Below are 24,168 nucleotides of genomic sequence, written 5' to 3'. Positions count from 1 at the left end.
ATAAGGAACATCGTCTAATAATTGACACTGGAGCCTAAGAGGGTTAGACAATAGAATCTGCCTCTCAGTAACTTGGGCAGGTACATCCATGTTTTTTGAATGGATTATTGATTTTCATTTTGCTCTGGTGCTAAATACCCAAAACCACATAAAATTATCTGACTGGCTAGAAGCTTGAGATAAGTGTGGGGTTTTATAGGAGAGGAAATTAAAAAATAAGAATGAAGAAAAAATGAATCACACAAATCTGGATGGCTGTGTAGAGGCAGCATTTCATATCTAGGCTGCTGGCTTCAGTTTCCTTCAAAGGTGGTGGCAAAGATAAAGGAGTAAGATGACAGTGTTGATGGACCTGATATGTGGTCACTGGAACCAGATCTGAATTTCATTTTCTTTAAAGCAAACTGCCTCTAATCATCATCCTTTATGGTATGCCTCATGCATCCCACAACAGACTGGAGAAAGTAGTGATATATAGGCATTATATACATGACTAATGTTTTTCTTTTTCTCTCTACATTTTTATTTCCCTGACTCTTATTATGAACAGGTCAGTATGAACGTTCAGTATTTTCAATTCATTCTATTCCGTAAAAGTATGGAAGTTAATGTGTATTAGTCTCCAAGTGGAAATTGGTAACCAATGACCTGTGAATATGAGTTTTGGAATATTTTAAAACATTCTGGTTACTGATCGAGTTTTGTAATTGGTTTGTTAATAAATTCATTTGTTAAAAGAAGTTACAAAAATAACTTGAAACGAATATAATTCTGAAATAGGATGTTCAAACTTCCCACTTGTATTGATTTGAAATTCCTGCTGAATACCTGTAGCTCCTTAGTGTCCTTCAGTTTCTGGCTGAAATCAGTGGCCCTTGTGACCACTGTCACCTGTGTATGAACTAGGGTGTGATGGTGCATGTAAGCTGTTACTCCATGTCTTAGCAGAAAACACTGGCAGTGTGGTAGTGTCCCTGCAGTGCTGAAGGACTGGATGGATGCTCACTTCTTTGGAGAATGATACCAAGAAGGCTCTTCTCTCCACCCTCCACACAGAGGGTACATCCGTCGTCTTTCCTCTTCTAGTGATTGTTGTTTTGATTCTAGGAGTCCTTTATGTGGTCTGAAGAATACTGGCTCATTTCAGGTCTGCCCTTCTCGTTCCCTTTCCTGCCTTTTCATTCCCTCTAGTGATTCTGTTAATATGTAGTATTTCTTGGAGCTAAAATTTCAGTCCTTCTGCAAATACAAAAAGCAAGAAATCAGCAAAATAAATGTTTGAATTTGATTTAGAGTAGACTGGAGATAATTTTGAGACCAGCAGTAGTGTTCAGGTAGTTAAACAGTGTTGTTGGCATATTAATGAACTTCAAATTTTATTTTATTTAACAAGAAGAGTTAGAATAGAGCTGGCTAACTTCCAGGTGCTGTCAAGGCCCAATACTGAAAGTGGATTATTGTCTTCTGTATACAAGACTGTTAGTGACAGGGAAAGGAGCTGTGCTGTCACTGATATGGAGGGCTTTCTGGCCCACCCTTGCTAGCTCTGGGTCATCCACAACTTACAGGCAGAGTGATGCTAACAACAAAATCAATTAAAGGAAAAGAGCAACAAGGCAATAAACAGAATCTGTTGATATCAACAACAAACGGTCAGCTTGGGTTATTCCCTGAGGAGGGTACAGCCTGAGGCTAAACCAGAACTAAATATTTTTGTGTTCAATAGTTTTCTTTCTTGTTTTCTACTGGAAATGCTACCATGACACACAGCTGGCAGCTGTGACCAGCCTATGGTTAAACAAACTGACATTTAAGGAGGAGAAAATTTGCCCTGGAAGATGAACACAATCTTACTGACAGGCAGATGTCACCATAACCCACTCAGTGATTGGCATCAGCTGTGAAAATACCCAAAGACAATTGATAGATGTAGAGAACTAGATGGCAATACCTGCCTGCCAGTATGGAGCTGCTCAGTGAGGACAAATTAGGTTGACAGTACACTTCAAAGCTTCTAGGGAGGAAAAGAGAACTTATATCCCTTTTGATATAAGTAACATTGGTAATTAAGTCTCAAAATTTTATCATTAGTAAGTTGGGAATTCTCATTCTTAAGAGTGGTTCTTGTTAGGATAGGGATTTCTAGAATATGTAATGGCACCCAAACTGTATTTCCTCCTTATTCAAATTAGCATTTAGTTAAGGAAATAACAAAAAAGTACTACACTGTCTCTGCAGACAATTACTGTGGTGACCCAGTGACAGCATTTTCTGTCAGAGGTGCTTGTTCAAAAACAGGAACTGAAGTTAGTAGAATCTAGGTCAGTATGTAAAAGGTAGCTTAGCTAATGTTGGAATTGAGACAAATATGAATACCATTCTGTTTTTCAACTCCGTGGTTGTGCAGTGTTGCAGTTGTTCATATGTGAGTGTCCAGATATTTGTGGTCACTCTTTGGAAGAAAGGATGGGGTCAGATGAAAAATGAGAAAATAAAAGCAGTAAGTTGTTCTAAATTGCCTTGATAATGTTAACTCAATGTTCTTGAGTCCTTGCTTTGCTAAATTTGCTCATGTAGTCATCTCAGATATATTAATTTATGACTGAGGAAAATTGTACATTTGTGTGCAAAGTGTCTTTCTCTGAGATGTCATTAACTGAGTCTTCTGTGACTTGGAAGACTTCTTGTTAGATGGTCAGACTGCTGGAGGAGACTTCTGACAAAGAAGACTCCTTTGCCTTGAGTAGCTTCTTCACCAGTGAAGAAGCAATAGGTTGTCTCCAACCATGGGAGTCCTGCTTCTCAAATGCCTGTACTCCTCAAGCAGATATTAATATATGTACTGCAGAAGAGTATGAGTGTATATTTATTTCATCATTACCTGTAGTCTTAAATTAAAATGATGCTACTTTTATTCAAGGGAATAAAAGTACTTTTATTCAATACTTTTATTCAAATTTTATAAGCAAATGTCTCTCTGCTCTCTCACCTGAGAAAATCAAAACACATCTGATAAGAAGGGTGTGATGTTAGCCCAGTCCACAGTGGTGCAAATCTACCTGCTCTGGAAAGTCTCAGTTTCTTGATAGTGTAGGAGTGAAATAGAAAGTGCATCTCTGACTTGCTTCATACCTTTCTCTGCTCTTGAGGGTCTGTCTAAACCTGCATTGGACCTACTGGCTCACTGATTGGTCCCTGATCAGTTTTCTTTTTCTGTACTGTATTTTTCTTTTTGGCTTCTGCGGGCGTCAGAACCTTTCCTGAAAATAAAAATAACCCCCTGAACGTGTAATCTTTGTCAGTTGCTTTTTTTTTCTGAAGCCTTTTTCCGTTTTTCTTTTTCTTTCCTCTTTTTTTCCCCTCTCAGTTTCCCAGCTGGCAGGTCTGGCGCAGTGACATGGTGTGTCAGGTTGCATCAGTCACGTTGTTCTCTGTGGCATCCCTGCTCAGAAGGAGATGTGACTGATGAGAGGTGATGGTGTCGCATCACAACCAAGGCCTCAGCTGGAGAAGTCTCAGCAATTCACTCAACCTTCATTAAAAGGAACATAGGATGGAGAAGCAGAGTGCTGCCTTTCATTCCTCCCTTGCTCCCCATTCCCTTTTGCACCAAATATTTTGCTAACTTATCCTGGGTTGGATTCTGCTGCAGCTGAATAAGTTTTGAAGGCATATAGGGAAGAGCTCCAAGATGCTTGTATCAATGGTGCAGATTTCCTGTGGGGAAACAGAGTTGCTCTGAGTCTAATGAACATTATCTCTGTGATCTTAATGTTTTTTCTAATTACAGCTATCATGTTGCAAGCTATTTCTTACAATCAGGTAAATTAATTCAAAACATCACAGTATTCCTTCAAGTTCTATCAGAGATCTGAAGTACATATCTGCAACTCACTAACACCTCTAAATAGCAACAGGCAGCTCCAGCTTGCTCCTGTGTACAAGGAGCAGAATTGGGTGTGTGCAGAGCTGGGAACATGAAGAATTGAAGCAATGATAGCCTTTGTTAACCTTCTAATAATACCTGAAATGAATAGCTGAGACTCCCAGCCTGTCTGCAATATCGCTTTACACTTGCCTGCGACAGATGTAGGCATTACTCTCCCTACTGTTTGCTAAGGGTGCATTTTCTGTAAGATGTCAGTAGTGTTCTGAGAAGTTAGGCGGTCACTAAGCCTGCCATTTAATGTTCTGAGGACCTCCATGCAAGCTTTTTCAGGTGAGTGGCTGCTTGGTTCCAGATGACATTTTTCAGTTGCTTTTCTGATTGACAGTGGCACAAAGTTCATAGGTGAGTTACCCACACTGGGAACAAAAAACCAAACATTATTCTGCCAACTGTCTAATACAGCCATGGATTTTTTTTTCCTGGTATATCACTACTAAATAAGGCAACTATGGAAATGAAGCAGCTCAGTATTTGTTACTGCTAGTAACAGTCAGGATAAATAGCCATATTTTTCTATTTCCAAATCATGACCCTGCCTGAAAATTTTCTTTGCATTCAGCTAAAAGCAGAGGATTTAACTTGTAATTGACATTTTTTTTAACTTGCCCCCTTCTTTCATCTTCTTCATTTTTGTCCATAAGATAAGATAAAATACTTCTGATTTTCTGCCTCTTCATTGATTTTGATGCTTTTTGGGAGCATGATTCTTTTGCTTTTATTTCTCAGACTATGATTTATTGCAATTTTTTCCTTTTTCCCTTATACTTTTATTTTGCCATCTTATTAATTTTTCCTTTATTTCAACCATTTCATTCTTTCTTGATTTCACTGTTGCCTTTTTCTATCTCTGACTCTGAATATACAAATTCTTTATTTGGAAGGTCCCACTGAAGGTTACCTGTTACTGCCCTCCAGAATGAAAGCCACCCTAGAGTATTTTAAAGCATTATCTTACTCAATTTTCTGCCTATGGACATGTGCATTTATGGACCTGTGGTGTGAACAGGAGCAGTCTGTGGACACCATAGCTAGCCTGTTTTCAGTCCTGTTCCAAACCTTCCAAACCAAGGTAATCTTTGATTGTATGAATAGTTCCAAATTTATGAAAAGATCTTTGTTTCAGCATCTCTGCTGGCTGCTGAGCTATTCACAGTCTGGAGTCAGGTTTTCTTAAGAAAATACTCCTGGGAGTTGATGGATCTCTGTGACACCCACTAGGCTGACTGAACTAGCATGAGGATGGATTTATTGAACTATGCTGTCAAACTATTGCAGCAGGCCCAGCTGACAAAGATTTTATGAGATCAGAAGCTCTTGTAAACAGTATTTGCTGTGATGAGTGGACTAACCCTGCAATGTGCCACATGTTGGTTGCTTTTCTGCAGGAATCTGTCTGGTGTGACGGGGTATGCTGTGCTTGTATGGTCAAGCAAGCTGAAACTACAGTGTTTATTCTTTTAAGAAACGGGGGGGAAAGGTCTATAAGCTGTTCAAGATTGTTCTTTCCTCCCCTCCTATCAATGGGCTGCTTGTGGTTTTTATTTTTAAGGACATGTTTTTTCTCCTTTTGTCTTGACACATGCTTATGAACCAGTGCTACAGATCCTGTCAGGCTGCCCTGTTTTGAACCATGCTCTTGTACCTCTTCTCTAGGGATGACTGCTAAGGCGGGTCTGTCTTAGCCTTACTGGGGAGAAGGCCAGCTAGGGTTATGCAGTGGGCTGAGGAGTGAGGGGCTGCATGCAGGGTATCAGTCTTTCTCCAGTCTGTAGCTTCTGTTTTCTGCTTGGCTGAGCTCACCGCCTTTCTACTGCCCCTTGGGGAATTGCCCTCTTATTACCACAATTACAATCTGTACACATTTCATTAAACTAATATCGTTTCGCGCAGGCTTTCTCCACCGAAGCACACAGCTGGAGGCCCATTTCTTTTCCTCAGCTTAAACACTTTGACAGGTTAAGAAAGCTATTATGGCTGAATAACAGGTGTTGCAAAACAATGTGCATTTGATGTTTAAATGAGAGAGCTTCTTTATTGACTGCCTTTATTGCAGCTAAGACTCTCCTTTTTCAAGATGACTGGATTTTTATTGGCTTTACTGCTTTTTAAAGTGTATTCTTTTGTTTCTGAATAGGTCCGAAGTGACTGTCTGTGGTTATTTGTTATTCTGATGTCTTTTCTTATTTGCAGTTTTTTGCCTTTGTATCCAGGTGAAGGGAACCGGTGCTAAATAGAAGAATTTTATTTTTACTCTGCCTCATGCCAGTACTACACTTCTTGTTCCTGGGCATCTCCTGATGGAGCTATAAGCCATTCTGCTCCATTACTTTGTCTTTGCTTATTATTTCTAACCAGATTTGATTCATTTCCCATCTATCTAGCAACCTGTATATATTTAGAGTTTCTAGCTGGGCTTTAGAATGGTTTGCGGGGATTTTTGGAGCATTGCAGAAGATGCATACATATGCTATTTGCTCACTGCCAGTGGAAATACGTGCCCAAATCCATCATATTTGTTTTGGAATCTCAGTGCTTATGCATAGTCTGTGGCACTAGGTGATGTGATTAATACAGCGTGTTCACAGATGATCTAACAAGTAGCATGGCCTTGTGAAATGAGTTTGAGTATCAGCAATTCAGTGTAATGTGACATTTAATTAAACACAACCAATATATTATAACTAAAAGAATTAATAACAAAGGCTTCTTGACATTAAAAAAAAATCAAAATTATCTCTAAAAATAATTACTCAGAAATTATTTTTTTTACTCCCTCCTCTTTTCTGTCACTGGTGGAATTTTAGTGAATACTTTCTGCAGGCAGAAGAAAATTTTTTTCTCACATTCTCACAAAGTAGATTTTTTGTAATGTAAGCAGTTTTAAGAAGAACCTGGACAGAAGAAAATATTACTGTGTAGTAGAACAAGGACAGTGTGGCTATGGCCTCATATTTCTTTTCTGTTCTGCTATCTGTTTTGACTTTCAAGTTTGCAAAAGAGGAAATTAATAAGATGACATTCTAGCAGCCAGAAGTTTAGAGTGACTAAAGCATTATTGGGGAGTAGGAGAAGTATCTGTTCAAGTCAGATTCGTGTAGGTACAGTCTTTTCTTTGCCTGTAATTCCCAGCAGCGATTTAGGCCCTGGTGCCAGGTCTGGTTCCTGGTGTTATGCTGAGATTGCCATTTCCACCACACTGTGGGCAAATATCACAGGAGGTCCAGCTAACTGGTGTTATTACACCAATTTTTCTTATATCACTGATGTGAACGCCATTTGAATTAAGTGCAACACTGAGCTGCAAAGGGCAGGAAAATTGTCCTTAGAGCATGTGTAAAAATGGAGAAGGTGGGAAAGCAACCAGCTGTTGCCACCACCATATAGTTTTTCACAGTAGGCATCAATGAATTACTTCTGTGGTCCTGATGTGTTGCTTTCTCAGCAGACAATCCAAGTGGTTGCAATCCCCATCAGGATGAGTGCATAGACGCAACACTTCTTGCACCTGAAGCAGGAAGGCCTCATCCTTCATCAGTAGGCCTTAACCTCTAGATATCCTTTATTGGTCTGGTCCCTAATTTTAACCCACGAACTCTCAACCTGGTGGTAATTGTTTCTCAGAGGCAACTCTGCACAATCTGTCCACCTCTTATTGTAGAGGGCAGCACCCTGCCCATCCTGCCTTACCTATTCCTTCTACAAAACCCTCATAGACATAGTGTTCATTTTTTGTGATTCATCCCACCATGTTTCTGTGATAACAGTTAGATAATAATTTTCTAGTTTCAGCACAGTTTCCTTCTTCTCCTGCTTATTTCCCATGCTGTGTGCATTGGTGTAGAGGCACTTCAGCTGGGTCATCAGACATGTTACCTCCCAAATCCCTCTGGGACAAATCTAAGTTTTCCCCTGTTGCTTACTAAAATGATGGTATTTTCCTGGCTCTTTTCTGTCACTCAGAAGTACATCTCCTTCTATTATCAAATCCAGTTTAAAGTTCTTATGATCAGTCCAGGCCTGCTGTTTTTCAGCTCTCATAGTAAAAACAGTTAAAAAGGAAAAATTCCTAAGTCAATTTTTACAAATTTGTTTCTTTAGTTACAGAAGTTCATTCTGCTTTTTCTTCAAAATTCATCATCTTCAATCTTCACTTCATGTTTGCCACAGGCTTCACAGATCTCATGATTGCCAGGGTTTTCTTTCTTGAAAACACTTCCCAACTCATATTACAGCTGCCTGCTCTCTAACTTGTGTCTCAGGCATCATTTGGGAGGTCTGGAAATCCCTTCTCTTATTGACTCATTTTTCAGTGTAACAGAGCCTTCTCATGGTGATTGTTACCTCTCTACTGTTTACATTTTATACACTTAATTCCTTCATTAACCCCTCCCTTTTCTCCAGCCCTGTTTCTCTTAAGTGTTGCTCCTTTTGCTGTCTGCTGTAAGGAAATGAAATACGGGCAGCTGATGGGGTATCTGCATCTTGGCTGCTTTAAAGCACTTGTTTTATGTCGCAGCTCTGGCTTTAGTGACCACAGGTCCTTGACCAGTTTTTTGGTTTGTTTTCTGTTGGTGAGAACAAGCCTTATGAGTTTTGGAGATGTGGAAGTAAAGTACTTGTCCTGCAGCCAACAGAACAACATGTGTGCAGGTACACTTTCAGAGTAGTTGCATGGGTAGGCATTGGATGTAATTAAATGAAAAACATTTCTGTGCCAGAGGAGGAGGATGCCACTATTTTTCCTTTGTTTGCACCCACTGATACTACAGGCATATTTGCAGATACAGGCACATAGCGAGGCTGAGGTTGCATGATTGAGCTGACTTAGGCAGCATATAGGGGATATTGTGTCCAGGATATGTAAGCATTAAATAGTAGTAACCATTGTTTGGGGACAGCCTAACTCTGAACTTTTGAATTGTGGTGTAAATGTGGTGCACAATGGATGTATAGTGGAGAAGAATCAGACCTTGAACTCACATTTACTAAGAAGGAAATTCCTGGATTCATCAATAGGATTTATTTGTCAGCAGCTAGAAATGGGAGTATAAATTTTATCATTAGAATGCTTTCCAAAACTAAACTTTGTTGACAGCCTCGTGTGAACATTCCTCCATGTAGGAATTAAATGTCTTGGGATTTTTCGTAATCATTGCAGTCAGGGTTACTTATATGTTAAAAAAATGTTACTTATAAAAAGAAACTCCTACAGGCCTTCAACATTAATAATTTTGTGCATGGAATTATAGATTTATAAACATCATAAAATTATAATGGAAATTCAGTAGAAATGCTACTTAAAATTGTTTTTCACCTTGATTACAAAACTCTTTCTGTAAGAGAGAAAAGATATGGTTTTGTGGGGCTTTGCTAAGTCTTTGCTAGGTCTGTAGGAGGGATCAGGGTAGAGATGAAGACTGCCTGAGAAGTTTAGTTAAGGTCTTTATGTATTCCTCACTCTGTTTCTGAACAAAACTTGGTAGCAATTGAAAGCAGGTGATATTTGATACCCAATGTGCAACAATCTGATAAATTCAGTTCTTTGTCTGGTAATCTAGTGTAAACAAAAAATGCGGACATATGGCTGTGTGTGTCTTTGTGTCTTCTAAAAGTGGGTAACACTTGAACTTGTCAAATGAGAAAGTACTCTTCAGAAAGGGAAACCAAATATTTTTAAAAGTTTTTGTTCAGACTGATTTATTTAACTTTTACATTCATTTCATGGGAACAGAAGAATGCAGAGCATTTAGTACTGTGTGTATCAGGAATGTTTTTTACATTGTCATGGACACTGAAGTTTAAAATCACTTTAAATAGTAGAAGAGGGGAGTGCTGTGGTACAAATGTATTTCATAAATCAGCTGGTAGAATCTGTAAGTGGTGAATGAAATGCATAAATATCGTGATATCTTTAGATGGAATTTCTAGAATAATAAAGTACTCATTGTGTAGATGTTCGTACTTCAACAGAAGGAGGCAGGGATATGTGTGTATGTCAATATACTTCGGTGCACACATGTGAAATTCAGCTCCAGTTTTCTCTTTGGAACTGATTTCAGGTATATTGCCTTTATGCTTCAGGTGACACTTAAGGCTCCAAAGCTGTAAGGAAAGATCCTCTTGGAGTGCAAATAGCTTTTGCATGTTCTGAAAAGTCCTGCTAAAGAGCCTTTAAATTAAACTTAAACATGCTGGGAGAAGAACAATGTGCAGAACAGTAGCCACCAGCTTTCATCTTCTTCCTTTGTGAATCACTGTCCTGGCAGCACACAGTAATTCTTTCTCATTTGCTTTGTCTTTTCCCTTGTCTAGTTTCAAAATGTGCATTATCCTGCATGTTAAGGATCCTTTTCAGATAAAGAGAAGCAGCATTGTAGAACTCCAGAAAAAAAAAGTACATTTTCAGCTTCAGGTAATTGTTCTGAAGAAATTCTAAATAATGGAAATTCTTCAAATGTCTAAGATGTTCCCTGGGACTGAATTCAGTATGTTGGCAGTAGAAGATTATTCAGAAGGAAATAAAAGTACCTTGCAAGTCACCTGCTTTTTCTAACACTATCTGACACTTATGGAAGGACAAATGAGCTTTGTTGTGGAAGTACTGGGCTGTACTTTGTTTATAAGCTTCTGATTTTCCTGCAAATTTTAAGTATGACTTTATACATCCATTAAGCTCTGCCTGTTTCTGTTCTCCCAGTACGAAGTGGGGAAAATGTTACTTCTATGACAGTTGCATATCTCCTTTGGGCTACAAGTGTTTTCTTCCAGTGCACAGTTCTAGTACACTAGGGACTAGACACACTGGATTTTTGGTGCTGAAGCAAGTATTTAATTAAATTTTCTTAGGTTTGTGCAGTCAAACAGACCCATAACAATTTCTGAATGTGACTGAATGCAAAGATGTGCTCTTTCCCTGACATTCCCTGACTGATTATAGGAATCCACATTCCTTAAAAAAAGTCTCTATATTAAATGCTATAGAAAGCCACAAGCCTTCTGCTTTTATTATTGTGAGATTGAAAACCCAGTGATAAATTACACATGATGAATTTGTCAGGAAATTAAAGCACTGAATAGTAGGCATCAAAGTGTTATCAGAAAAATCTCCTGTCCAGTGGGGGCATCAGCACTAAAGAAACTATACCTGTGATAATATATAGTTTAATAGGGCTGTGTCGTGAGGGCTAACTAGATGCCAAAACAACAAACAAACAAACAAAAAACCCCAAAAACTAAAAAACCCAAACAAAAATATCAAAAAACAAAACTAGGGTAAAGTTAATATAAAAGGAAGACAAGGTAATGACTATGTCTTCCTATTTCCCTATACTAACTGACAAGCATTTTAAAGACATTAAAAACTGTTTTAGATTTATTTATTATAATTCAATGCTGCATTATCTTCTATGATCACTGCAGGGTGCTCTGATGAGAACTGGGTTAAGGTTAGGGTTGGAATAAAAAATGCAGTGCTACTACTGTTGGAGGGGATAGAAAGGGGCTGCTGCAGGATTTCTCCTTGAGGAATCTTCTGTTAAACCTCCAGTGTAGTAGGCAATTGTGCAAAAGTATGAATTACAGATTCTGTGTGAAAGACACAGACAGTCTTAAACGAAAAAGCAAACTACCACTTATTTAGAACTCTGATGGTATTTCCCAATAGACAAAGTAACTGAGGTATGAGTATATGCATACATCTGCCTCTTCTCCTTGGTCAGACCTGCAGGTAGAAACCTCATGCAGTTTATGGACTTGCAAGATAAGCCTACTCCCATCCTGTAGGAAAGCTCATAGAATATTTTTTCATAGCTGCAACTCTTGTGTTCATTCCTGTGTAGCACCCACCAGCCACTTCAACTTGTCTTCCTCTTTGAGTTGTTAAGCCTTCTCACAAAATGATACCCAAGCTCACCTGGTGTCTCACTTGAATCCAGAAGAGATTCTCTTCTGTCTTTTGTGAGCACACATTGTTCTTGGTGCACATCAGCTGGTCAGGAACTGCATGAAAAAAGCAATTATGTTTTTTTTTCTGCATTCTCACAGTGAAAGTTAGTAGCTTTGGCAAACAGCTGTTATCTATGTAGCATTGCTTGAGAATGCAATCACTTCATCCATTCCATCCTGTAGAGTGCTGCAGCTCATACCCAGTCCACCAAAATATGTTTGCCCATTGGTTCAAGACTGTTTATTAATCTTGGGTCCCGGATGATGATAGATAAATGTGCTCTACTTGATCAGTTAACCAGAGTGATAATTGTCAGTTCTGGTTTTATTTTGGGCTAGGAAAGTGGACATGTACGTTACCATACTTAGAGCTTGATGGACTAACATAATTTTTTAATGATTTTTTCCTGGAACTACATGGGTATGTATTATAGTCCATAATACGGCATAAGAAAAGTTTCCAATGTTAGTGTTTGGGGTATTCTTTTAAAAATAAATAAAAGAGGATGTTTAATTTTAATAGTTGCAATATTGTTAATTGATGTGGTTTTTTATTTATTTATTGAGATGTTAAGAAAGTAGAACTTGAGGCTCTAATAACATCATACTGCAATGAGGAGTAATTGGAACAAGGAAAGCCAAACATCAGCAATAATAATAGAACTTAAATTATTGTTTGAAACTCAGATTTGTTTGTAGATTTTGTGGAGTAGAGGTACAGTGGATAAATGCTGAGGACTTGGCCCTGGATTTCTACACTTCAGTTGCTTTAAATATTTGCTAATCTCTTGGGTTTTGTTTCAAAAAGCTGTTTAAGAGTAACAAAAAAGGAGCCTTTCATCAAATACAAAATACTACAGAAAGCATCTTCAGAATCATTTGATGCAATGAGAAAAGTAAAGCAGAATAGCGCAGTGGGGTTCCCTGCTGGTAGAGCTGGGGGAAGGACTGCAGTGGGTGTGAGGGCTGAGCATAACGGTCTGCAGTGTTCTTACCATGAGCTGTCTGCCAGAGTAATTACTTTAAAGCAATCGTTTCACTAGGATCAGATACAGTGGTGTGAGAGCAGGTCCCTCTTCGGTGCCACATTCAATTAGCAAGATGCAGACGAGGTGCTTGGGGGGCCCATCTGATCACATCACTAGAGATCTGCCTCAGGGGTTGACAGCCACCCGGCCCCAACATGCTGCCCATCCCGGGTGGCTCAGCACCCTGTCCCCATCCCTGTGTCAGGCTGGCGTATGGTATTGCAGCAAGGGGCAGCTGTTTCTGGGCCGGCAGCTGGCCAGGGTGTGGGAGTATGGTGAGATAGGAGGGCTGCCACGGGCCCACAGATGGTGTTTTCCATGCTATTGGTTACAACATGTGACAGACACCCAGCACTGTTGCATAAACGGGCACAGCCCTAGGAATGGATGCAACGGCCCAAAGAGAAGTCTGAAATCAGTTCCTTTGCAAAAAAGTGCATTGGAGGATAACACGTGTGTGCACGAGAGACCTGGTCACTTGGTAAGCCAAGATGCCTCTTGTTGATGTGTGCAGTGAGCTAATGCTGATGAGCTCAGCTCTAGTGTAATGTTATTGATTCAGCTCATCGTATGTGGGAGAGAATGGTTAACATCAGGCTAGTGGAAATTATGATTTAGATGAGGTGAATGAGACACTTATTTTAGAAATTATTTTATTTGCAGCAAATTAAATTCAGCAATTCTTTAGAATGCTTGTGATTAGGAGTGAATGGAGAGGGAAAGAAGGAGATAGTAAACACCAATCTTAAGTGTGGTTTTGATGCTAACAAGTTTTCAAGCTTTCAGGAATTTAAAGTTGGATTGAGATGTGAATTTTTGGCTACCTCTGGTTGTTGGGATGACTGTTGTGATTGCCGTGACATTCATTACTGTTACATGTCAGATTTGCCAAAATACAGATTCTGGAAAATCTCAAAAAGGCTTTCCTTTAAAAATACTTTAAACAAATACTGTAGAACAGAAACAAAGCTGCTACTATTTGCTTTTTCCTTCCTGAATTTAATAAAGAACAGAGATGATTCCATGGATGGAACAGAGAGACATGCCTTTTTTTCCCATAAGTGGTTATTGATACGTGTGTATATGCAGTAATAATTATATATATATATATATATTTGTCATCATTGTTGGGATAGTAAAAGAATCATGCTGTTTTATTTCAGAGCTGTTAACTCAGATGTAGACAATGATACCTGCCTATCACATGGATGTGCTTTGTTGTTGTTTTTTTGTTTTTTTCATTTTGGAGCACTCTCAGGACTAATTACTTTACCACAAAGTTCTCTGTAATTCACAAATAAAAATGTCCAAAAGCATTTTTAAAAGCAGAGGTGTACATGAATAGTCACATAAAAAATGATTGTGAAGAGATGATCCTTCTGTGTTCAGGAGAATTTATTTTGTTTATCTTAAATAATTTTGAATTCAATGAGTTTGCAAGTTCCAGTGTATGTTTAGTATGCAATAAGAAGAGTGACACTTTCTTTGAGGAAAGCTCTTGTCAGGAAAACATGTAAGATAAAGTATGATGTGTATCCGGAAGCTTGTTCTGGTAAGCTCTTCTCCAAGATAAAAATCCAGAAAATTTACCTGGTTTGGAGCTCAATTCTTAGAAACATGTATATATTTTTTTTTTATTATATTTTATAATCTGAGAACATAAACTAGTTATTATTTTTTTGTTTATTTTTCCTAAATTAAAATTAAAAAGAGAGGTAGGTAAATGACACAGATTTTCCTTCAACTCTCTACCCTTAGTGGAGCCAGAACTTGGACTGTGTCTTTGGCTCCAGCAATTAAAGCCAAGGCACTCCAGGTGAGATTAAAATTTATCTGTGGATCATCTGTATTCCTGAAACACTCTTGCTCTCTTTAGATGTTTATCATCAAGTCTCTTGCTGTTAGTCTCCTACCTCCTACTGCACTGAAATGAGTTCTTTTTGCTCTCAGTCTGTAAAAAATGAACTATGCTGGAAGCAAGAATATGAGGACTAAATGAGGAAATAAGCATAAGCCCAGTTTTATTGTACTGAAGTAATGTTTAGTTAACTTAAATAATGAATAGACTTTGACTAAGGTTTTTGCAGTACTTGAAATAATTGCTCATGTGGATGTAACTGATGCAACTAAAACCAGAATTTGACTCTTCTTTGCCTTAATATTAGTAATTTTGTAACACACTAATAATATTTCTAAGATTTTTTTTGTTTTTATTTTTAATTCCTTTCCTGTATTATGGTGGGTAGTGGCATGAAGTGGGTGGGGAAGAGCATTGTCAGCTGACTTATCATACATACACTCTGAAGGTATGTCACCTGTTTATTTCCATGGAAGCTACTAGAGATAGAATCAACACAGTAATATATTATGATAGAGAAAATTCTCAGTTGTTTGGTCATCAGAAACATTCAGGAAGTATCAATGAATGTCAGTGGGTGCTGTGTTTGCCACATAGCAGTTACACACTTTTGTTTCTTTGTTTCACATGTACTTCAACACTAGACACTATGTTGTCAGTCTGCCTTCTGTCACACAGCAACAGAATGTAAAGGAATATTGTTGGAAAGGTTCAACCTCTGCTGCCATACCAACAACATCCACCTCTGACGTCATGGGCCAACATAATAAAATAGGAGGCATTACTTTCAGGTCTTTTTATAAACATCTAAGCCAAACACCTCCAAACCCCACCGAGATTCAATGTTGAGTATATGCACACTTCAGATATTCTTTATGCTGTTTCTCTAATTGGCTATCCTCCAGTACCTGCTGACATACTTCAAATGTGAAATACATCCTAGGGTGAACTGTCCTTGACTGTTGATCCTGAAGTTTCCTGCCTGGCTTACCCTTTCTTGTTGATATGATTGTGTAGACTAGAAAATTAGGAGTGGAAAAAAAAAAAAAAAAAAAGCCTTAAGGACAAATTGCCCAAGCCCTGAGGGATGCTGAACCCTAGCAACTCCCTGCAAATTCTACTGTGCTTTTTGCAACATAGTTGGTGCAAGTATCCAAGTATGGATACAGTGGCTACTGTCTACAGTGAGAACTTGGTTGCCTTGGGTCACGATAGGGATGAGGGCACAGACTCCAGTGTCTGTCACCCTCTACAAAGAAATGCCCTGTATTGGTCAGCAGTCAAGCCAAGAACAAAGGATCAGCTTTCAGAAGCAGCAGAAAGTAATAAAAGATCCTAAATAATAGGATTGCAATGCAGACAGCTTTCGTGTTTCTCTAGGAAATGTTGAAATGCCAGTTTCACTCTTCTAGTGTTCATCTGAAACACTGAAGGCAACTTCAGCATCAAGTTTGTCTCTGTTCTTTAGAAACTTGCTTGCTTCTCTTCTCTCCACCTCTCTACTCATCATTCATTCATTCACATATACACAATCTCCCTGTGCCCATCTTCCATTTACAGTTCCCTTTGTTAATTCAGTGCTCTATTTTAACGTTTATGCAACTAATAAGAACAGTATAAAAACAGTATGCAGAGCAGAAGCACTTTGAATATCCCAATCTACTTTAGTATGTGTGCTGTAGATGAATTTTTCACGTATTTTCAGTTTTATTTTCAACAGTCAGGATAGGATATATGGATTTTTAGTGTTTCCTGGTACAAGTGCTGTAGCTGAAGAGTGGAAGGTGAGAAGAGGTTAATATGGTAATCTGAATTGATGTGTTCAAGGGCAGACAATTAAATTCCAAAATAGAAATGGATGCTCTTTTTCTAGATCAGGTTTCTACGTAACACAGTAGAATGCAGATTTCATATTAAGTGATAACATACTCCAGCCCTAACACATTGAGGAGTTTCTTCACATTTATTTTACAGCTGGGTGAACTGGGAATGGAAGATGCAAAAATGTTTCCTCTCTTTGAGTAGATATAAAGGTCAGATAATACTTACTTTACAAGAAAGAATACAATTATGTCACGTGAAAATATTTTTAATTACTCAGATGTAGTGCACTATAGAGAATTTTGTCTTTGTTTTATTTTTTTTGGAGAAAAAATATTATTTTAAGGACTGTGAGCATGGTAAAAATTCACAGTGTGCGTTGATAAAATTCTGTCCGTCAGTAGGGGAGAGTATGAAGAGAACATTTTGTACTGCAACAGACATTATTACAATAGATTAAATAATGGAGTTGATCTTCTGACATAGTTTCATGTCAAGGAATCAGGAATAATCCACTTCATGTTGACCTGAAAAATGTAGATTTCATTTATTTTGATGTTTTGTGAAATAGAGTAATAGTAGGAGAATTTCTTGTCATAGGCAATAGAAAATTCCCTGCACAAAACTGAAAACTTTCAGATGTTGTGATAACTGTAGCCATTGTGCCTCTGTAGTCCAATAGTGTTATATGAATCTCTGTAGTAATGTAGTTATGCATATCTCTGAGCAAAATACACTTGGAACTGAAATGAGTACAAACGACCAAAGGGAAATTATCATGAGCTCAGCAAATACAGTATATATCTAGTCAAGGAATAAGTATTCAAGAAGTGGAATGATCAATATGGATGACCAGGGAAATACAGGAGGAAATCAAGGCCAGGAGAAATGCAGCAAAGATATCTCTTATTTATTTTTAAATGTTTTGCTAAAAAATCCCACTGAGAGCTAACATCTCATTTCCAAGATATCCCTTAGGATAAGTCAAAAGTGTTGGTTCTGAAAGAGAGGATATAGAAGGCAAAAGAAAAAAAAGGAAAGCAGAAATGATCAAGAAAACTGAGATTGAAAATGAAAGGAAAATTACATGGGACGTGAATATGAATAATATATGGTAATGCAAATGTAAAGTGTAAGGAGTAACAGGTTGATGAGAAAGACTGCAGGCCCTGTGGGGGAATATTGAAAGGAGACTTATGATGGAAGATGTAGATTTTTCTCTGAAACAGAATGACTTCTTTAAATCTGTGCTCACTAGGCAGATTGGCAGGGAGGCTTGGAGGAGAAGGGAGAATGAATCAAGAACATAATTTTAAGTGGCTCACTGGGTAGTTGGAAAGATAACTTCTTACAGCTTTAAAATTTCATGTACTAGCAAGGGATAAAAAGAGGGGAAGTTCTAAAACTTAGTGAAGGATTTTGGTTTTATCTTGCTTCTACATAGAAATAATCAAGAACAAAACTCTAGTTTTTAGAAATCCTTTACATTAGAAAGATCTAAAACTCCCACGTGTGATGTGATGATGAAGAGCAGGATACAGGTACTATGATATGAATTAAATGATGAAGTTAAGGTTTACTTTTTTTTTTTTTTCATGTTGCTATATTTAAGAATAAGTTTGGAAGTATGCTGGAGGAGTACTGTTTCTGTGGGATATTGACACTAGGAATAAGGAAGATTTGATTCAAGCCTTAGATCAAAACTGCCAGTACTTACTATGTTTCTCCATCTACTACAGAATCTTAGAATTAAATGTTTCTCTACTGATTTTAAAGAATAGAAAATACCCCCAATGAATCTTGTGCAAATGTAATGCCCCTCCATGTAGAAAGCTGAAGCTTTCAATTAGGTACCTAATAAACTTACAATTAGGAACCTAATTTGGTCATTTCAGCACTAAAGTTTCAGATTATATTTCATACATGCCTTCCACTATTACAAGATGCAGAAACCTTATAGACCTGCCAGTTGCACTACAGGAAAGTAAATTAAGCCACATTATTTAAATGACTTTAATATTGGCACAGAGGTCACATTCTAGTTGGTCTCTAAAGACACGCTGTTCCTGATATTTACACTACAAGAGATAAAATAACTGGTGTTCGTGGCCTTTGCTCTTTATTGGTTTTTCCTGTTGCTAATAGTGCCTCAGTTTGATTATGGCATTGAAGTTTCACTGTCTGAAGTATTTTGGAATATTAAAATTTAGAATGTTTGATATAGTAATATCAAACTATTTCAGCTCACTGAGTTTTCTCTGAAGTAAACTAATACGTGGGTTGCAGAACACAACCTACAGAGGTTGTAGAGTCTCTTTTTTGGAGATCTTTGACAGCCACCTTGATGTGGTCCTGGGCAACCTGCTCTATCTGGCCCTGCTTGATCAGGGGTTGAGCTAGATGGATCCAGAGGTCCCTATCAACCATTCAGAGGTTCTCTGAAACCTGAAGTGCTAGATTTGATTGTGTCTATATTCAGGTTATGTAAAATATTCTGTTGCAGGAAGAACAGTTTTAAATTCAACTTTATTTTAACTTCTATATTTAATAAAAATAATTTAAAAGTTTTATTTTTCTTACTGTTCCTTTCCTGTTTTTATCCATGGCATTTTGACATTATCTTGATTTTATGAAACACTTTGATGTAATGAAGGAATTTTGTTGAATGTGTTTTAATCAAAATATATACAGTTAGTTCTCCCAGGTTTCCTTTTAATTCTAAAAGCTTTGACTATCTCAAGTTGACAGACTGATTTACTATAGAATTTGAAGTCTTGAAGACCTTCTGTTCTTGACTGAGAGATTGCTCAGACAGATAATTTAACTGCTAACTTTGTAAACATAACAATGACCCACTGAGAAAAACAGATTGATTATCTGTTAATTCAAGACAAATAACATTTCTATAGTTCTACTGATGATCCCTGATATGAGAGCTTAAAGAAAGGATGATTCATTTATTTTTTTCTGTTTCCTTTGGGGAGCGCACTTGTCTGTGTCTAGGTACAGGAAAAAAGAGCAGTTCCTTTAATCTCAATCTGTTATCAGCTGAATGTGAATTCAGTGGGATGTAATACTTATAGCTAGTGGAGGATTAAAGGATAAATGAGAAAAATGTGTATGTGCACATGTAACCTTTGAATCTGGAAAGATTTGAGCCACTGATTAAAATAAAGTTGGGAGAAAACTGAACAGATACAGACTGGTCAGAAAGTCGGGGTGGACTAATGAAAGGGAGGCCATGTTTCACATCTCCAATTAGTGTCTCTGAGGAGAGATAGTCAATGAGACTTGACAAGGGTAAAGAAAAAGATGTAATGCATTATGACTTAAGAAAGGCTTTGTGACACAGAACTACCCAAAAGGCAAGTACATTTCATTAGTCAGTCTGGATCTGATAGTGAAATTATTCACTGGATACAAAAGGGCTTGGGAGCTTGGATAGCAGTGAGCAGCAGACTACTATTCACTGGTTAACAAGAAGTGATGAATGAACAGCTGTAGAACTGGTGTCCAGAGTGGGTCAGTTTTCAGTACAACAAAGCAAACTATAAGCAGAGCAGAAAATGATGCATTAACACTTACAGAAAACAATAATGTCATCCTAGACAATTTTCATCAGTGAGCTAAAGGGCCCTGGGTAAATTACAGTCTAGCTGAAAAGTAGCTTATTTAGTAACATAATGAACTATGGTCTAATGGAATTTATTTATTTATTTATTTTTAAGAGAAATAAAAGTTTCTTTGAATGATCTCAGGATGCAAGTTACATTGGAACTAATAGTTGTTTTCGAAGATAACATTTTAGCTGGAATATTAGAAGTGTGCAGTTCACATAATTGTGGCTCTTAATGATTGTGTGCCTTGCAGATTTAAAAAGTTAAACAGCATTTACTCCAGGAAATACTAAGAACTGAAGAAGATGAATTGTGAAACTAGGACATTGCTTGTTTTTTATTATTACAATTATATTATTATTGTGATTGTTTTAGAGTTTAAAGAGGCACAGCGATTTTGTCCTTGAACTCAGATATGTGGCTCTTGGGAAGGTCAGAGCTGCAGAACCCCTCTTTTGAGGAAAAGGCTGGATATTGAGAAATACTATGTAAGTTAATATTCCTCTAAAAGATGGGTTGTCAGCCAAAATATGTTGCAAAATTTGTGTGAACTCAAGCTTACCCCTTGTCTCTGCACATCAGACACTTGTGTTCATTTGCTGATTTTCTTTACTGATACTGTAGCTTTGTCCAAAACAACTTTTGTGAACTTGTTGTGATAATGAGTTTACACTGCCAGTAGTTGTGCAAATTGGAGTGAGGGTCTTCTAAGCATCTCCAATTGATTAATCTATGTTCTTTACTGGAAGACAGTGTTAAAATTCCTTTTGGTTTTAATGGGAGAAAAGGAGTTTGTTCTGCACAGTTCTGAAAATCCAGCATTACTGCTATCCCACTTGCCTTTGGTCACATATATTTATGCAAAAATCTGTTGATTGATTTCAGTGACAGTTATGTGTAACCCATCAAGAGCCAAACTGGCTGCCAAGCCTATAAAAGTAAGTCAGAATGTGGGGAAGAAAAAAACAAAACAAGGAAACCTCAGTTCCTTTGCACATCTTTTAATAAAAGCACCAAAAAGTGCAATTTCTAAGGAGGTTAAATGCTATCAAGAAGGTGATGTATAGGCAGTAGTATTTCTGTACTTTGTTCATACCTCTGTAAAGTCCACATCCCTAAATGAAGCCCTCCAACCTAAAAAAAAGTTTTCCTTTCATTTTCACACAGTAAAAGCACATTCCAGTGAATCACACTTAGCTTTTCTGGATGGTCGGCTTGTTAGTTTTGATGTTTGGATAGCCAGAGATGTGTGTGTTGAGACTTTGCAAAATGCTTAAGATGGTTATCTGCTCTACTGCAGAATAAGTTGCCCTGCAGTGTGACCTCTCAGTTTGGGTAGCTTGCTTTTCTGTCTTAATTGGTTTGTGCTCTGGAGATTTAAGATAATAAAATAAAACATTACTCTCCAAAAATATATCAGGTCTTACATAGCTTGGATACAGAATCTCTAGAGGTAGCAAAGTCCAACCAGGGCCTGTTACCAGCAGTTATCTCACTGTGTCTGAAAGCAAAATTTAAAGCTTTTTAACTGAATACTCTGGAGACCAGTATGTTTCTGTTTCTCAGTTCAGTAAAGACATCTTGTTTCTTAAGTGATGTTTTTCCTTTCTTTAACCAAGAAATTAGTAGGCTAGTTGCTCTGTCTCTCTTACCCCCCTCTTTCCTGAGTGACCATATTCTTTCATTCAGATCCATGCTGGTAGTTGGTATTGCAGTGATGACTGCTGCATACTGGGCTCAAATAGCTGCAGGCGCTAGAGTCCTGATTTCCTGCTGTGCTGCCTATTTCTTCCATCTGTGCCCGCTCATGGCTAGCTCTACAGTAAGTCCTGAAATGTGACCCTAGCTCTGAATATTCAGCTTGACCTCCATTTTAGGAAATGTTTTATGTTTAAATTACTCTGGAGAACACAAATTAGTACTCAGGGCAAAATGATGGGCATGATTGTCTATTGAATTGGACTATTAGAGGTAGAGGTTTTTACTCAAAATCTGAATCATGTATGAACTGTCTGGAAATATTACTTGAGGGCTTGATTAATATGAGTCAAATAGTGTTGGAACTGTTGTATTGTAACCAATATATACAAGTCCTCAAACCTGTTGAAAAGTATTCAGAAATTGGTCTAACTGAAAGGCTACAGTCATGGGCTTCTTATTTTGTAAAATACCGTAATAGATCTTGTAAAATACCAAAGAATAGATTTAAAGTAATGAATGTTTTGTCTATTGTTAGGTATGGAAAACATTTGCATCGCGTATTTCAAAACCAGATCTTCATTCCTGGTTGCACTGTGTCTAATATACTTTTGCATATATGTGGTGCTGATGTGGTTGTATAATGCTGTAAATAGTAATAATAATAAAACCTATCAAACAGAAGTCTGTCAGTACACAGCACTTAAGTATCTTTTGCTTCAGGTATATCGTATTAAGTGATAAAAATGAATAATTTCACAATACTTTACAAAACTTTACAAATATTAACATGAAGAATCTTACACACATCTCTATTCTACTACATGCAAATGATTCTAACATGGATTAGGGAAGAGTAAAATTACCTAAAATAAATGCTTCTTTTTCTGTTTGCTTTGCTTAGAGGAAGATTTTGAAGTGTCCTATTTTCCTATGGAGCTCTGTAAGTCCTTTCCTGTATCAAGGAGTAAAAGTTGTCAACAGATGAGTTAATAAGCGTATTACCTATTATGTCTTAAAATGTTACAGTGGATACAATTAGGTGGAGTTAGTGAGGAATTAGGCAATCTTCTAGCAGTCTTATGGCTTTGGTACAAATGTATATAAGATAGGAATAGCAAATCTTGGCAGCCCTAGGTTTGATGATTTTCAGACACTCAGAGGTTGGAGTTTTAAAGTCTGCTGAAAATTTTGGTCACCATCATGGCTTTTCTAAATGATTATTTTATAATAGAATTTGTGTAACAATTTTCATACAGTTATGGCATAATTAAAATTTGTGAATGTTGGGGATTTGATTGTATGTGATGTCTTGCATATCTAGCTTGAATCTGCCATGCTGATGGTCTACTGGAAATTTCCAATATTTTGCATTTATTCTTAAAAAAATTGAATAGTCTTTTTTAGATAAAATTGCTACAATACAATTTGACTTTTGTCTCAGATGATAGTTTTTATATCCTTGTTTTCTTTTTCCTCAAAATATTCAATCTGTTTTTGACCTTCAACCAATATTTGTGATATAAAGATTTAATTTTAGTTATAAAAGAATTTCATCTCATAACTTAAAAAAAATAAATCTACTTTTACATGAAAGTAAGTGCTTAGATAGGAGAAGGTTTCTGAAGATGAGTCTGGTCATTATGGAAAACAAAGGATCTGCAGTCCTATTAAACATTTTCTGGTTGTTTTTGGGATATTCCTGAAACAGAAAAAAAAAAGTGATTATTAACATTTTCAGTCTTGCTCGAAGTTTAAATCTTGTTGTCTGAAATATAAACTGTTTGTATTTTTTATTTTTTTGTATATTTTTCATACTTTTTTTGATGTTTTTTTATTGTTTCATAAACAGAAGTGGTTGTGACCAAGAGATTACAAAGTTCAGGAGGTCAGATGTTCATGTAGATAATAAAAACAATGACAACTGTACTCCAGGCTAAAAGAAATGCTGGATGTATGGTTAAATATCACATTCAATACTTAAGCTGGTTTAGAGATAAGGATGCATGGCTTATGTTGGCTCACATAAGCCATCTACTGAGATTTTTGACTTTTCATGGTCTACCTTTTCTTTGATTGTTATCAGTGCCAAAGTCAGACAGATTGGACAACAGGTCTTCACCTATAACAGTGTGCCTAAATTCCTGCTTATTCACTAGAAGAAATCAGTGTTTTATGTTTTGGATCAGTTTGACTCTTCAGAGTGAGAGAAGTCTCCAGATGAGTGCCAATAATGCTTTTATAGTGTCAGCA

This window comes from Cyrtonyx montezumae, unplaced genomic scaffold (genome assembly GCF_038088225.1).
Source record: "Cyrtonyx montezumae isolate F1298 unplaced genomic scaffold, pur_monq_1.0 scaffold_2, whole genome shotgun sequence".
In the NCBI taxonomy this organism is placed as follows: Eukaryota; Metazoa; Chordata; class Aves; order Galliformes; family Odontophoridae; genus Cyrtonyx; species Cyrtonyx montezumae.
The sequence above is the reverse complement of the archived record's forward strand: the minus strand, read 5'-3'. Positions refer to the sequence as shown.